Raw genomic sequence first — 6,376 nt, 5'->3', positions numbered from 1 at the left:
TTGCTGTCTGTATCAGCTGCCTCAGGAAAATATAAAATAAAATCACAAATAAATAAATAAAGATCAATGACTGAATTGGCCCTGGAGACTGAGTTACTCTCCTCTCTTTTAGAGAGTGGTCCCTCGTGGGCAGTTTTCCACATTGCAAAGCCACCGCATAATGGAACAATTCAGTTCCACTGACAGCCCTGGCTAAAACAGCCCTACAACAAGATAGGGAAGGTGTAGGTCACTGCTAAGATGCTTGGCAGAGCTGGCACTGAGAACCATGCCAACACTAAGAGTTTTTCAAATTATTTCAGTGAGACCAGACTTAGCTTGCCAGCCTGGTGCAATGGTTCAGAGAGAAGCTGTTTTGTATTTTGGATTCATGCTAATTGGATATCAGCTTCTCCCTGTGTTCTGCAGCAGCAACTTCCCTGTTGACCATCCATTAATGGTCAGGTACAGGTTGGCTCTGGAATCCCTTGTCAGAGGAGAGGGCCCAACTCTCCAGCCTGTTTCTTTCCTGGGATCTCACAGAGCCTGAATTTAATTTGCCCTGTGATCCTGGCTAAAGTCCCACTACACATAAAAATCATGTAATGTTTTAAACTCTTTAAGCATGGCCCTCAATAGGTCTTAAGAACAAGAAATACCCATTATACTTGTTTCTCATTATCTGAATTGGACATGAGGGGAGCAGGAGTTGAGTTCAGCAACCATTGGGATTAAGAACAAGGAGACCACCTTTATGGAAAATAACAGTAACCAAACACGTTGTGAGTGAGCGGAAAACACAGTCAAAGAGGGACCAGTTGACAAAAATTATGCTAAATATCACTGGTATTTACCATTAATCTTTTTGTCTTTATCTTGCTATGCATCCTCCCAAATCTCATGTCTGGTGGGAATTGACAACCCAGAGTGTTTGGCTTATAACCAGTTCAAGTTAATTCTGCAGAATAAACATGGGTGAGACTAAACCATATAGCTCATGACATAACAACATCACTCTATTCATGATAAGAAGCCAAAATGAAGTTCAATTTGTTCCAAAAAGCACAATTTTTAAGGCAGAAGAGCAGCCAAATCAATGACTGAGTGGAACTAGAGGTGAAAGTTGAGAAAAAGAGATATAAATACACTTACTTTTAAACATTTTAATTTCAAGTGACAGGAAAACCATTCAATGTGTGTCCTGGTGTTTCTTTAAACAGGGAAAGAAGATTAAAATACTAATCTCTGCCGATTTCCCTGTGCAGCAGCAAAAATGAGCATGGCTCAAAAGACTGACCTGTGGTCAAAGATTAAGAGCAGCAAAATTTGTGTAGCTTGGCTAAGCAGCAACCACTGGCAGAATGCAAAACCAGAGAAAATGGAGTATTATTTGGAAAGACAACAATATCAAGGGATGAAAACTAAAGAAAAATCAGGCAGAATGGTAAAGTCTCTAAGACTCTGGCCTGTATTTTAAGGAATGAAAGCCAGAACACTCCAAGCATACAAGGACAAGGATGAACTAGACACTGGTGTGAGGATCTTTGGATGTGACCAGTGACTTTAAGCACTTCTATTCCTAAGTTTCCAAAGAAAATCACCTTTAGAAATGGTACAGCTCATACTATAAATAATTTCTTCTTAAGCTCAGGACCCAGCAGCCGCCAATCACTTTTTAAAATCTTGAGTGAAAAATAAACCAAAAGGAACAATCCTGTGCTCCAAGGAAATGGACAGGCTAATCTAATACATCTTTGTCATCTGTGGTTTCCATGACAGTTGCATAATCAGACATTTATGTAAGTAGAGGTTTCCTCCTTAAATAGCAGCCTATGATCTCATCTGCACCTACGGTATAACCCATTTGGATGGAAATGATGTGCCAGTCATGGGTACAACTAATTTTTTAATGCTTCTCTCTTATTTTTGTTTCCTTATTGTGGAACATCAGACTGCATAATGCTGCTCACATATGACTAACTCTTCTTGTTGTATTCTTCGCGTGGTCCAGAAATAACCACAGTCCCCAGGTCCAATTAATGGCTGGGCTCACACTTGCTCAGCAATTCAATGTGAAAAGTGATGTTGTATCAACAAATCCCAGTGCAGCACCTAAGCCTTGTGATGGTGTATCCACAAACCCCAGTGCAGCCTCCTAGAATCACAGAAGGGTTTGGATTGGAAGGGACCTTGAAGACCATCTAGCTCCAAACCCAGGGGTAGGGACACCTTCCACCAGACTAGGTTCCTCAGAGCCACATCCAACCTGGCTTGGAACGTTTACAGGGATGGGACAGCCACAGCTCCTCTTGGCAACCTGTGCCAGGGCCCCACCACCCTCACAGGGGCAAATTTCTTTCTGATATCTAAACTAAACTTTCCCTGTGGCAGTTGGAAGTCATTCCCCCCTGTCCTGCCACTCCAGGCCCTTGTCCATAGTCCCTCTCCAGGTCTCTGGCAGTGGAAGGGGTTTTAAGGTCTCCCCAGAGCCTTCTCTTTTCCACTGTGAATGCCCCCAGCTCTCCCAGCCTGTCTCCAGAGGAGAGGGGGCTCCAGTCCTGATCATCTTTGTGGCCTCCTCTGGATCTGCTCCAGCAGGTCCACATCCTCCTTATGGTGGGAACCACAGGGACAAAGTATTTTGGGTGGGTGATTCAACAGAGTCACCTTCCTCAACCTGCTGGTGAAGCTTCTTGTGATGCACCCAAGACGTGGTTGGCATTTGGGCCTGCCAGTGCACATTTGGGGTCATGTCCAGCAGCCCAAGTCCTCCTCACAGCTGCTTTCACAGCAGCTCTCTTCAAGCTGCTCAAACCTAGAGATTATGGGCTGCCCTCTGACCCTGTTGCAGATTTTCCAGGAAGTGAGGATTTCCAAGCCATACCTTTCCCCAAGGGGCTGGGGTAAGGACCATAGGAGAACTCCAGGGATTTGTCTTGGACAATGTGGGATTTCTCAGGGTTGGAGGAAAGCTCCCAGGACCGTTCTACTCCTGCTGCAGAGACTGCCTGGGGACTCCTCCGAACTCATGCAGAGTATCATAAAGCAATGCCAAAAATACAGATCTCTTCCTATATGCCATATTAATTGAAATTAAGAAAAGCAGACCCAGTCCATGAAATCTCACTCCTACTCCCATCTAAGTTCATGTAACAAGAGTGAAGGCAAGCAAAAGTAACTGCACTTAAATCTGCATGCAGAATTTCTCAAAAACATCTGAAAAAAATCAGCTACCTGGAAGGAGTGACTTTTATCTAAAGGCTGCAGACATCAGTAGACTAGGGAGCTGATTCCAGTAGGCAAATAGTTCTTAATATGGATGTCCAGGGGTATCAGAAGCTCTTCAAACTCTGTCCAGAAGCTGAGAAGTGAGTTGATCCTGAAATGTAAGTGGTTCTATTTAGACCATTCTCTTAGTGCTTTTTTGCTTCACCCTACATCAACCACTGTGCACAAAAATATGCCCCAAAGCAGAGGAAAACAGGTAAGAACAGAAACTTAATTCAATCTGCCAGCCTTTGCAGCCTCAAATTTGTGGGGCTCTTTCCAGCCTTTGGATATTGTAGCACCTTTTCTCAAAGATATCACTATTAAAACAACAAGTATGTTATGCACTATTGTTTCCAACATCAAACAATCAGCAAAATCAGCTCTTCAGCCTGATCTTGCTTCTCCCACTGAAGCTGATTTAGTGACAAAGATAGAGAGAAATAGAGTGGATTGGGGTTTGCGAGTGATTGTCAATTGGATTTTGTGAGCCCAGGGGTGTCTCGAAGTAGGTTTCAATTTTCCCTGAAACCCCTGCAGCTCCTATTAGCCTCAATAACTGCTTCTAATTATGGCCGGGACATTTGCTCAGGTTTTTGAAGGAAGCAGGGCGAGAGGGGTGTCTTTCCCTAGTGCAGAGAGACTTCTGCCTCTGTGCAGCAAACATGGGGTGGGTAGCGGCTTAATTACAGCGAGAATTCCTGCCCTGTCCAGCCAGGCTCTGACACACATTACATAACTGGATTGTTAATGCTTTTTATATGTTGGTGGAACTGAAATTAAACGAGGAAGTCATTCTCCTGATGCTCAACTCTAATCCCCATCTGTCTGTGTTTTTACTTTTCTGCACTTGCGAAGCTCCCTGATCAAAAGGTCTTGAATAGATTCCAGATTTCCAATTTAGTTTGCTTATGTAACCCAAAATATTATGGCAGTCTTTCCTTGGGGGTGATTAAGCATATATTTTCAGATCCTCCAATTCTCTCTGTTCCAAAAGTGCTAAAAATGGCGTAAAGCTTTAGCTCATTCCATACCATTAGCACCACAAACATTTTTTTAAGACTTTTTTTGGAAGATAGGAATAGCCAAGAGCTTTACAGGGAAGGAATATATTCTGAAAAAATAAAAAAGGAGGGGGTCTTGTTAAATGTCCCCTATGCCTGAGTGAATGCAAGCAAAGAGTCTATACTGAGAGAGCTTTGCAGGGCATATGGAGGGGAACTAGACAGGTGAGGAGGGAGTTACATCTTCAACCAGGGTAGATTCCTGATTCCAAAAAACTCAAGAGCTCTCTGGATCCAGACTTTTACTTTGTCCCATCCAAAGGATAAGCTTCAGCTGGACAGCTGGGAATAGATCTGATCCTTCATCTGGTACTTTGATCATTCCCGTCTGAAAACTGACACCAGTTTTTTTTATCCATTTGCTCTTCTTTCCCAGTCCTTCCCCTGGTGCTGGAACTACATGTTCAGCAGCTGGTTTTATTAGTGGGAGCGAGGAGGCTCCTTATGTTGGAAAATGAAACTTTTACCCAAATTACCAGCAAATGAACCAAAAGTGCTGCTATAACAGTTGTGTTTCATTCCTCCTTTGGTTTCTGAGTGCAGGATGGGAGGCAGCACCTTCAATGCTCACCTGGATCCTGATCCCTGCAATGCTGTCACACTAGAGAGAGCAGTGGGTAGAGCACTTGGGCACTTGGGACCATTGGTGTTGGGCTTACTGTTCTTAAAGAGATTTTTTTGTTTTGAATACAGAAAATTGAATAAAGAAAAAGTCTTTATTTACCCACAGCTGATGTGTGCCTGCTCACATGGAGCAGGCAGCAACACACAGGACGGGCCACCCCTTCTGGCCACTGGTCCTGTGTTTGTGGCAGCTGCGGGACAGTGGAATCATGGTGCAGCTCTGGGTCAAAAATCTGAATGACACTTTTTCCAAATTTGGATTAGGGAAGCTGTGATTTAAGGCAATTACTGAGTCCCAGAAAATACTATGTCCTGGCTCAGCCAGGCTCGGAGCCTTTCTGCTTTCCAGGATAATTTGATTTGAGAGTCCAAAGGGTGTCAATCAAGTTTCAGAGAAACTCAGCACACAAACCAAACAGATGATCCTGATGGAAGCCCTGCTGATCCCAGCCTGACTGGTTTTGTTAAACTCAGAGGCAGATCATCTCTGCTGACTATTTTGACAAAGTGACAAAGTCTACCCTGAACATCTCCAGGCTGAGCTTTCCCTTCAGTGGGGTCCAGTTTTAAATACACCAACACACTTGAAGCCTTAGAGCAGAAAGGGTGTTGGAGAACCCCCCTTACAGTCAACACGTCCAGGAAAGGCCTTGGATGTACTCAACAAAGTGCCTTCAGCATCTGTCAAATCACACAAGCCATTTACTATCTGTATTTCAGCAACACCCACAGGCTTCAGGCAGGGACCTGCATTGTGCCTGTATAACAACATCCAAATTTAGAGCAAGACAAAAGCACAGCCACAAAGCTTCACTCATTCCAGAGCATCTCCCCCTTCCCTGCCCTGACAAAAGCCCCTCCAGCCCCAAACTGGGGAGGAGCTGCTCTTGCTTTTACCAGAAATAGCATATTATAAGGTGTTCAGGTTTTTTTCAATCTTTTTAGCAGTGAGACAGATCCACCAGTTCCAGAAAGGCAGGAAGATAATCATCTGCCAGAGCTGCTCAGGTTCCAGGTTTGAGGAATATTTAAGCATATGCTCAAACTCCCTTGTCTCTGGTTAAAGCAAAGTATGTGTTTAAACACTTTGCTGAGCCAGAGGTGGACTTAAGGATATGCCTTGCTGTAGGCATGTGCTTAACTATTTTGTAAAATTAAACTGAAGATAATCAAGTGCTTTTGCTGAATCAGGTCCAAGTGCTCTGCAAAACCCATCCTCTTAAGCAAGGCTGTTTTCAGCAACATTTAATTTGAGAACATGCTCAGAAAACATAATTTAAAAATGTTAAGGAGCCAAGAGCCTTTACAGAGTGGAAATAAATAACAAAAAGATATCTGAGGAAATCATTAAACTGCACAAACCAGGACTGGGCTTTAAAAAAAGAAACATTGCCTTGTGTCGGTTCAGCATTTGCACATAGATGAGAGATGCTTCAGCTGCA

Source organism: Motacilla alba, chromosome 18 (genome assembly GCF_015832195.1).
Source record: "Motacilla alba alba isolate MOTALB_02 chromosome 18, Motacilla_alba_V1.0_pri, whole genome shotgun sequence".
In the NCBI taxonomy this organism is placed as follows: domain Eukaryota; kingdom Metazoa; phylum Chordata; class Aves; order Passeriformes; family Motacillidae; genus Motacilla; species Motacilla alba.
Note: the sequence above shows the minus strand (reverse complement) of the source record.